This window comes from Alexandromys fortis, unplaced genomic scaffold, assembly GCF_014885135.2.
Source record: "Alexandromys fortis isolate MF-2015 unplaced genomic scaffold, M_Fortis_MF-2015_v1.1 scaffold_194, whole genome shotgun sequence".
Classification (NCBI taxonomy): domain Eukaryota; kingdom Metazoa; phylum Chordata; class Mammalia; order Rodentia; family Cricetidae; genus Alexandromys; species Alexandromys fortis.
Window position 1 is genome coordinate 1,741,382 of NW_026068075.1, and position 11,379 is coordinate 1,752,760.

Consider the following 11,379-nt stretch of genomic DNA (forward strand, 5'->3'; position numbering starts at 1 on the left):
TGCGTGGGCAGGAAGAGCTGAGCCAAGAGCATGGTCTCAGTTACTTTCCTCCCGATCCCAAACGGGAACACAAACATCCAGTCCCATAAAAGCCATTGAAATGCTTTAAAGCCAGAGTTTGCACTGGCGGCACAGCCCCAGGAAGCTGCGCTTTTTTTCTGCTGCTGTTGCTGAATTAGGAAATCTCTCTACAGCACACCCTAGCAAACAGCAAAAGCTGTGTTAAACTCTGTTGTTTTGTGTGTGTGTTTAAAATTAAGCTCTCTCAGGTTTTACGTGGAGTTCATTACCACGTTGGGCAGCCACTCTGTTGTAGAATGAGCTGCGGGCTGCTTCCCGCCCAGCTCCCAGCCACCAGCTAGCTTAGCCCCAGAATAGTTACATGGCAACTGTATTCTTTTAAACACTGCCTGGCAGATTAGTTTCAGCCTCTTACTGGCTAACTCACATCTTGCTTTAACCCATTTCTAATAATGTGTGTAGCACCATGAAGTGGCTTATCTGCCTCTGTGTTGGGTGGGAGAATCATAGTGACTGCCTGACTCGGCTTCTTCTTCCCAGCATTCTGTTCTGTCTACTCAACCTATCTAAGCTGCTGTCCTATCAAAAGGGCCAAGGCAGTTTCTTTATTAACCAATGACTTTCCTCCATCAGGGAGGTTGGTTGTATCTGGTATACCAGAGCAGCTTCATCAAGAGAGCCAGCTCTGAGAGAACCTTAAGTAGGCAGGGAAAAGGTGAGCGGGTAGAGCAGTATAAGTGGTTGAAGAGATGGACTCGAAATTTGGAGTGAAATATAGTGGGTGGCACAAGCCAGCAAGAGGCAAATGATCTGTGCCCTGGAGGGCCAAGTTGGCAGTTTGGTTCTATTGGGAGAGACTGAACTTTGGAGGGCCCAAGTGTTCCTCCTTGGATTCAGTACCAGATGTAAGCAAGGGCTTGGTGAAACCACTAACCCAGACCCACCACTTTGTGGGTAGAAATAGAAGTTTATTCAGGGAATCAAACTGTTGGACTGTATCTGGGGTGCAGAGAACAGCTGCCAGCATGAGAAGTCTTGTTAGTTTTATGGGGACAAGTAGAGGCAGGACAGTTGGACATCCAGAATAGCCTGGGACTTAGCATGGTGATTCTGATCTGTTCCAGAATGGGTTAATCAGGATCTAGATGCCCTTTGTATTGAGGAAGTTGACCATTGGGGACAGACTTTCCCTGAGAAACACAAACTGACTCAGGAGAGACTCTGAGAAACGCTGGCTGAGTTTTGGTTTTTGTTTACCTAATAGCAATCCTTCTGTTTACCTGGTCAGAGTCCAGCCTGAGCTGATTCTGGGCTGTCATTTGGGACATTGTCAGCACCCTTTCTATTTAGGGCCTCCACTGTAACATGAGGGGGGCCCTAAATAGAAGTGGACGTAATCCTCTGAGTCTGGTGCTGCAGCCAGAATTGTCATTTTTCTTAGCATCTCGAAGGTTCCAGTCCAGTCTTTCAGGGAATGTTAAGGTGGGAAGTTGAGGGAGGAACTAAAGTAGAAAACATGGAATAATGCTGCTTACTGGCTTGCTCTCCAGTGTTTGCTCGGGGTGCTTTCTAATACAACTCAGGACCACTGACTGCAATGGTCTGAACCCTGCCACATCAATCATCAATTCAAGAAACTGCCCCCACAGGCTTGCCAACAGGTTAATCTGATGGAGGCAGTTTCTCAACTGAGGTTCCTCCTTCCCAGATGACCCTAGTGTGTGTCAGGTTGCCAAAAAGATATCCTGCATCACAGAATAGATATTGTAGATATGTCATACATAGCCATGCAAACTGATAGTATAATGATGTTCTTTGTTTGCTTTTGTCCAGCTAATATAGTAGACATACTGAAATTATGACCAGAAAATTGTTCTTTTTTCTTTCTTTCTTTTTTTCTTTTAGACTATTAGGGCCTAAAAGAATAAAGAATTGGGTTACAAATCTGCATTTTCTTAAAATATTTTGTGTTAAAGACTTTTCATTAAATTTTGTTACTTTTTTTCAAGAGGAACTGATAATAGAAATATTTGATCAGAGATGCTAGTCCATATAGCTCAAGGCTAACTTTATTTTTTAAGATATTTTCTGTGCCATGTAACAGGTGCTTTCCTAAATATGTAAATGAGCCAGCTACTTTATTCAAACTTCTCAGGCTTTTCCTTTTTTTTTTAATTTATTAAAAATTTCCACCTCCTCCCTCCCTCCAATTTCCCTCCCCTTCCCCTCATTCTCCCTCCCCCTCCTTCTCCAGTCCTAAGAGAAATCAGGGTGCCCTGCCCTCTGGGAAGTCCAAGGCCCTCCCCCTTCCATCCAGGTCTAGGAAGGTGAGCATCCAAACAGACTAGGCTCCCAAAAAGCCAATACATGGAGTAGAATCAAAACCCAGTGCCATTATCATTGGCTCACACACAAACTAAATCTTGTTTTTTTTTTCTTTTCTTTTTTTTTTAAATTTATTTATTTAAAATTTCCACCTCCTCCCATCCTCCCATTTTCCTACCCCTACCTCTCCCCCTTGCTCTCCAGTCCTGAGAGAAGTCAGGGTGCCCTGCCTTGTGGGAAGTCCAACCCCCCCCTGCTCCATCCAGATCTAGAAAGGTGTGCATCCAATCAGACTAGGCTCCCAAAAAGCCAGTACATACAGTAGAATCAAAATCCAGTGTCATTATCATTGGCTTCTCAGTCTGCCCTCATTGTCATCCACATTCAGAGAGTCCGGTTTGATCAAATGCTCATTCAGTCCCAGTCCAGCTGGCCTTGGTGAGCTCCCATTAGATCAGTCACACTGTCTCCGTGGGTGGGTGCACCCCTCGCAGTCCTGACTTCCTTGCTCATGTTCTCCCTCCTTCTGCTCAGTCCTGTGCTCTGATGTGGGTCTCTGTCTATCTCCATCTGTCGCCAGATGAAGGTTCTATGGTGATATGCAAGATATTACAGATCTTCAAAAATGTACATTGCACCTGCATGTATTTATGTTTGATCCTTCCACAGTTCTTAGCATACTCTTCTGGAATACTCTGAAAATTGGGGGGGGGCACACATAAAGGATAAAGGTGTATTTGTGTTAAAAAGCTCTATGACTAATGTTTAGAAATGAATAATTATGTTCCCTTGTTTTTATTTATTTATTGATTTTTGAGACAGGGTTTTTCTGCAGCTTTGCAGTCTGTTCTAGAACTAACTCTTGTAGATCTTGTAGACTATGTTCTCTTTTATATGAAAGACCTTATACAACAAGTTAAGGCCACATTCAAGGGTTTCCCAATACTCTCTCCTAATTCCTATTAGCCCTTACTCTCATACCCTTAAGAGGAGGCCTAATGTGAATGAAGAAATGGAAATTTGGTGAACAAGGCTGCAAATTGTGGTTCTTGTCTCCTGCTACATATCGTTAGTTCCACTTGTCATATACTTTTTCTCTCCAGAGAACATGAAACTCGGGAATAGTCTAACAGGGACAGAAAAGTAACTCAAGTTTCACATGAAGGAATGGAAAGAATCATAGTGACTTTAAATTATTTATCCATAGTCAGAAGACTAGAGATGGGCACTAGCTCAAGAACCTGCCCACACCTTATACTATAACTACGACACTATTTGGGAAGACATGTTATGGATTAGGTGGCTAATGTTATCATTACTTAGAATAGTAGGTATGTGCTGCTTGGGAAATTCAACTGCTAACAAGACTTAGGCATCTGTCTAGAATTTAAAGATTTGTAGGGTTTTAAGTACCTATTTTCAGAAATGGATTAGGGTAGACGTGAAGTCTAGATAGAAAAGGGAGTCATAGTTGAATCTAATTTGAGTTTAGCAGTTGAGGAACTTCTGGGTGCATCCAATAATCATGTTTTATAAACAAAATTAGAAAGTATAGAATAGTAAGCAATACTTTTGAGGGATGGATCTGGACCTAGTGTTTTTGCATCAATACTCTGAAATATTAATATTAGACACAGACAGAAAGCAAGGGTCTCAAACATATTTTCTGTGAAGTTGGGAGACTTGGTCTCTGAGACAGGAAAGAAACAGGACTATTTGATGTCTTTGGGAGAAGCACATTATTTCTAAGGATCCCATGAAAAGCTTTGGATTGGCATCAGTCCTTCATTAACTTACAAATAAGCATTTGTCCTATCATATTTATAGAATAGATTAAGGACTTTTAGTAACTCATTATTTCGCTTCGGTATTAAAATCAATAAGGAGAATAAATTGGAAACTCAGTGTTTACTTTGTGAATAAGTTATCAGATTTCTATTTAAAATAGTTTCCCATCTCCGATTTTCACTAAAAGCTGTAATTAGTTTAAATATTATTATACACTGATTGCTGTACTACTTGCAATAAAATATCACCCTTGCTAATTGCAGCTTCTTTGACAGTTTTTTCCCTTTGAATTATTAATTCTAGTTTTGAAAGGATTCTGTGAAAATCAACAACATAATGTTTAAAGTTGTTTTTCCAAAGACTGTATTCAAAACCATTTTGTAAAGCAGTGTGTGAATAGTTATGAACTGAGTAGGCTGTCTGTTCTAATTGTCCAATTCAGGCCAGTGTGTATTCATGGGCTATTCAATGTGCTGGGAGAAGGTGTCTTTTCAAGAGGATGGGAGGTTAGCCAGATGGGCCAGTAAGATTCCTTCAACTTTTACACATTCAAATTGGTGAAAAGACTAAAGTGGTGATAAATAGGACAGAAACTTTCTACAAATGTCATTAAAAAAAAAACCCTTTAGATTTGATAAAATTGAGAGTTACTTGTTTCTTTAAAAAAAAAACTTTTTTAAAAGAAGAGAAGCAGTCACAGTTAAGAGCACATTCTAGTCTTGCAGAGGGTCACAGTTTGTTTAGTTCCTAGCACCCATGCCAAGTGGCTCACTGAAGGCGTAAGTCACAAACAATCCCACGCCAGTTTGGAATTATGATTAATAGGATGGTTATTTATTTAAGGGGGAAAAACTTACAGATCACCGTCCCAGACAACAGTCCTCTGCGCAATCAGGAAGGGAGCCTAGTCGCCGGAAGCTGAGCCGGAAGCCAAGCCGGAAGCCAGAGAGAGAGAGCACGCAGAGGGAAGTGGCCACTTTTTTAAAGAGAGAGAGACCATGCCCCAGTGGGCTGGTATTTCAGTGGCTATTGGCTGAAGGAGTAGAAGGAGCTTCCGCAACACCTCACAACCATCTGTAACTCCAATTTCATTAATGCCTTATGTTTCTGTCCTCTGCATGCACTTGAACTCACATGGGCAGATGTGTGCATGTGTGCACATGTGCTCGTATGCACACACACAAATTAAAAACTGAAATACTTTTCCTTAATTTATTTTTATTTTTGAGATTATATTTTAATGTAGACATTTAGTCCCTCTCCTCCCTCCAAACCTTCCCATATACCCTTCCCCACTCTCCTTCAAATTTATGATCTCTTTAAAACTAATAAAATCTTTAAGATCTGATAAGATGCAAAATTCTCACCCAAGGTTCGAACTTGAAAGTCAAGTGCATTTGCAACACAATATGAAACAATAGTGTTAGTCTCAACTTTTTTTTCAGGGTTCTTTTTTTCTTTTCCTTCCTTCCTTCCTCTTCCTCCTTCTCTTGTTCATTCTTCTTCCTTCATAACTTTTTCTTTTGTATCACAGACTGACCTCAAACTTGCTATATAACTGGTGGTCAAGGAGGAACTTGAACTTCTGATTTTGCTGCTTCTGCTTCCTGAATGCTAGGACCACTGGTATTTGCCATAATACCCAGTTGATGAAGTGCTGTGATTGGAAACTAGTGCCCGAGACTTGTTCAAATGTCACCTGAGATGCATGCCCTGTCCTCCTCTCACTTCAAAACAGAAGTTTTTTTTTTTTTTTTTTTTTTTTTTTTTTTTTTTTTTTACAGGACACTTACAGGATATTCTGTTCCACCCAGCCCTTATGTTAGCAGTGAAGGACACTTCCCCATTCAGGTTTCCTGTATCCTGACATTCCCCTTTACTATCCTTCTACCTTCTGTTTTACTTTCTCCCTCCTCCCTAGGGAAACCCCCCTTTCCATTTGGGAACTCAGATTTCTTATACAACACCATTCCCTTCTATTGCTCCTCAAACCCCTATCCTGAAAATGGCCCCATTTTACTTTCCTGATTTCTGTAGTTACTACAGACTAAGTATTCAGGTCAACATCTGAAAATTTTGAGCTAGGAGCCTCCAGTAAGAGAGAACATACAGCATTTGTCTTTCTGGGTCTGGGTCACCTCATTCAATATGATCTCGTTAAATTCCATACATTTACCCATGAATTTCATGATTTCATTTTTATTTACATTTGGATAGTATTCCATAGTGCATTTGTGCCACATTTTCGTTACCCACTCTTCAGTTGAAACGCATTTAGATTGTTTCCATTTCCCACCTATTGGCTGCATCAGTGAAGAACATGACTGAGCAGGTATCTGTGGAGTTGGACACTGAGTCCTTTGGGCACATGCCAGGGAATATCCGGGTCATATGGGAGATTCTCCATACTTAGAATGTCTGGATCTGTTTGCAACCCTGCCAACAGTGAATGCGGCTTCCCTTTTCCCCCACATCCTCACCAGAATTTATTGCTGGTTGTTTTGTTCATCTTTGCCATTCTGATTGGGGTGAGATGAAATCTCAAAAGTTGTTTTGATTTGCATTTTCCTAAACTAGGGACAATGAATGTTTTTAATGTATTGTCCATTTTTATTTGAGAACTCTATTTAGATCCAAGACCCATTTTCTGGAAAATTTTTATCTCTTTGTTGGTTAACTTCTTTATATATTCTGGGTATTAATCCTATGTCGGATATATAGCTGCAAAGATTATCTCCCATTCTGTGGCCTTCTTCACCTAATAGACTATTTTTTTTTCTTTTAGCTGTGCAAAAGCTTTCTAGTTTTATCAAGTCCCACTTGCTAATTGTTGGCCGTATTTATTTTTGTGACCTGATGAGTCTAATTAAGGTTACTTACAGGAATATGAATGAGGAATTATAAGCTTCACCATTGAAATGTGAATGTCTTTACCTTGCCCTGCAACAATTAACTTCCAGTAGCTCTTTAAGGGGGTGTGATACTTTGGAAACTCCTCCCCCACCTATAGTAAAATGCTGGTTTACCCTGTCTTGTGCAGATCATCCCAGCTGCTGTGAGTTCATGAGGGCACTGAACATGTCATTCCCTGCACATGGTATTCCACAATAGTCCTCCTCTTCTTCCCAGCCCTTACATTCTTTCTAACCTCTTTCTCATGATTCCTGAGCTGTGGAGTGATGTTATGGATAATCAATTTATGGCTGATAATTCAAGTATAATTTATTCTCAGCAATTTGACCAGTTAAGAGCCTGTGGAGTAATTGCTATCCACTGCAAAACAAACAAACGTTGCAAATCAAAGCTGTACTAATATATAGGTATAAAAATGAATATCCAGAAGGCCGATTTGAAAGGTAGTACCAGTATTTTACTAAACAGACAGATAACATTTATTTACCTTCCCATCTAGTTATAACATAAAATGAGAGTGTTCCTACATTTCTTTTTTGAGATGGAATCTCACTGTGTATAGCCTAGCCTGATCTCCAGTTCTTGGATCCAAATAATATACCTACCACAGCCTTCACGTACTGCAACTGCGGGCAAATACCACCAGTTTACCCAGTTACAATCTGAGTGTTCTAGTGGCACAGTCTCCAGAGACCCTTCTGTTACTCAAGTCGTATTCTAAGCAGTGAAGAAGAGGCTGCACGATGCCAGACAGATGATAAGGTAGCTCCGTGATCTGAAACAGGAGAAAGTATGACTGCAAAGGGAACAAAAGCTTCTAGTAGGCATTTAAAGTCATGGAGATGATCTGTTCATTGCAGTGAGGTCACTACCACACTAAATTGCCCTGTGTTTCATTTGGTACTGGAAAAAATGTTCAGGTTAGTCCTTTGGGGGCAGAGTGGGATTGCACACAAATTCTTCCAAATAAATCATATTTAAAAAGTTATTATAAGACTCCATGGAAAACATTTCAGAACCTCTTAGAAAAATTGTCCCCAGGCATTTATTAAGCATTCAAATATTCATTTGCCTATGTTGAGGTGTATGTTTAGTTTTTAATCGACAATGATTTAATTTTATAGTGAAGATTAGTATAACCAAAGCCTCAAGTTTATGCCAGAATATCCAAATAATTATATTAATTCTGGGAGCTTTTCTTCTAACAAGGAGAATTTTGTCAGCATGAAATAAAGACATTCAAAAATTATTAGACTGAAAATAGCTTTATAGTCACCCTGGAGCTTACATATGTCAGTTGATAATAATTAAATAACACCCAAACACAATTTTCAGTGAAGGAAAATGAGCTGGATTTAGAAAGTCTGAAAGATAAATCAGATCATCAACATTCTAACATTCATATGAGAAATTTATATAATTCACATTGAGCGTGTCAGATCAACTGGAAAATTAGAGTAATTAGATGTTCAAGGGGAAGAAATTTTATTAGACAAGCTATAAAAACTTGACATGGCAAGAGCACTTGCAAAGACCACATCCTAAAGATACCCAGGAAAATACAGAAACACTAGGCTGGGGAGGGTCTGTTGGATAATAGGTTTCTTGGAGACCTTAGTAGTAAGAGAAGGAATCCTATTTAGACATATTTAATGAATTGATGGACCTAGAATTTTCTAACATAGTAGATAAAAGAGAGATTTGAAGTATGCAATAGATTAGTGATGAAGATTAACAACTATTTCGCTCATGACTCTCTTTCCTCAACCATCTTCTGACCTGGTTTTAGTTATTGTTATTACTTCCCTAGATATGTCTATTGTCTCATTAACTGATAGCTAGTGTTTACTTAGATTATCTATTATTTTCCATGATAATAGCAGAATACTGTCATGTCATTTCTTCTACCAAAATATTTTATTTAATTATTCTACTACCTACCTTAGCAACTGTGTTTCAACCTATATCTGGTCTAAGGTAAAAGACTCTGTTTATGACAAGGGTATTAGTTTAGTACTTCTGTCCTTTCCTTGTTCCTTCCAGTTCTGCCTTCTATAGAATATACTTTTGGTTTTTCATTTTTAAAGACCACTATAAGTACAGTTTTAATTTTTTAGTAATTTCATTTTTGGAGTAAATTGTTAGGCTCATGTGTAAGACTAAGTTTCAGAATTGTTGACTGAATATATTTTTTATTTGGGCCTGATATTTGACATAGAACTCTGTTGACAGAGGTTTCTGTCCCACCCAGTCCCGCAGCCATTCAGTCCCAAAGAAACACACAGAGGTCTACATTAATTATAAACTGATTGGCCTATTAGCTCAGGCTTCTTATTAATTCATCCATTTTACATTAGCCCATTATTCTTGTCTATATTAGCCAGATGGCTTGATACCTTTTATCAATGAGGCATTCTCATCTTGCTTTCTGTGTCTGGGTGACAACTGCATATTGCATCTTTCCTCTTCCCAGAACTCTACTGTTCTGGTCGTTCCCCCCTCCACTTCCCGCCTGGTCACCACCGCCATGCCTATGCTTCCTGCTTGGCTACTGGCCAATCCTCATTTTATTAAAACCATACAATATAAGTGACAGGGTACAAAACCGTTGTCCAAAAGCAGAACTCTACATTCAAAACTGTATATTCTGTTTCTTTCATTTTCTTGTGTCATGTACAGTCTTTTTAGTAGTTGTGTACTGTATCTCCTGGACCTATCCTATATAGTACCTAAGTTTCTTTCAACATGTCTTTTTGAAGTTTTTGCCTAATATTCAGGGAATATATCCCTAAAATTGTGGGGCTCATTTTATTGAGCACCATATTCCTTACCTGTGCTGTATTTCATCTTTTTGAGGTTCTATTTTTTTTTCTGAGACAGGGTTTCTCTGTGTAATAGCCCTGGCTGTATAGGAACTCACTCTGTAGACCAGGCTGGCCTCGAACTCAGAGAGTGCCCCTGCTTCCCCAGTGCTGAGATTAAAAGTGTGTGCCACCCCTACTGACCTGAGTTTCCATTCTTTTTTTAATTTTTTTTCCATTCTTGATTATTCCTATTAAACCTATCACATTTCATTATGATACCAACTGTGGTGGTAGTGGGCAGAGAAGCCATTGATTCTAATCTTCAGAATTTTTATCCCCAATAGACAAGAAATAGTCTTCTGTGCCTTCTTCAGTTTTTCACAATAAAATACCATTTCTTTCCCTTGAAACATTACTATGCACAATAAAACATCAGTTCCAGATTTCTTTTTTTTTTCTTAAAATATTCCACCTCCTCCCATATCACTCCCCTTACCTCCTCCCCCTCCCTCTCCAGTCCAAAGAGCAGTCAGGGTTCCCTGCCCTGTGGGAAGTCCAAGGTCTTCCCCCCTCCATCCAGATTTCTTTGTTTATCAAAACATCTTGAAATTTGCCTTTGATAATGCTAGACCTGGGCTTTCAATATATTTACATGAACTTGTACTCTTACTGATTTTCTACTATTTCCTTTGGAATTCTGATAAGCAAACATAGCACAAAGTTACATATTACATAGACCACTTAAAACATATTAAATAACAAGTAGAGGAAGGCAGGCTATTGTATGAGTTTCAAAAATTTAAAATCTATTAGACATTCTGTTTACATATTGTTTCTAGCCTCAAAGTTCTGCCTTGGTAATCCAGATGCACTGTGCTTTAATATATACCAAGTCTTTGAAGTTCTGCAATTCCTTCAGAATTTGTATCTGTTATAATTTCTTATGTTCTCTCTTCTGCTTGTTCTAATCTGTTGGTGACTTTCCCAGAGTTTTAAATTCTTGATTTATTGATGTCTTCATTTCTACCCCTGATCTTAGTGAAAAGGCCTAAAAGCAACGACCTCTACATTTCTTATTTCATTTTCTATTTCAGAATTTTAATCTCTTTGGTGAGTTTATTTTCCAAAGACTAAAGTAACTTTCTGATTATGCATATGAACTTACTTTCTTTTTGAGAAAGTTGATCATTTATTAAATTTGAATTTTTCATCTTTTATTTCAACTATTACATTATCTTTAAATATGATATTCAAGATTTGGGGAACTTTAGAGGAGTCATACTGCTTTTTCATTTTCTTTTGTGTGTCTGTTGTCAAACATCGCTTCCAAATGAATACTGGGTCTTTCTTTGAGCAGCAGGAGTCTCTTGAGGGCTTCTACCCTGACTATTGTTCAGGAGACAAAGCAGAGTGCATAAACAACTCAAAAGCAAATGAATATTTACATATAGTAGAAAACATTTGGAAATAACAACTACAATAAGGATAGAAAAGATAGGTGCTAAGATAGTCATATGATAACTAGGAA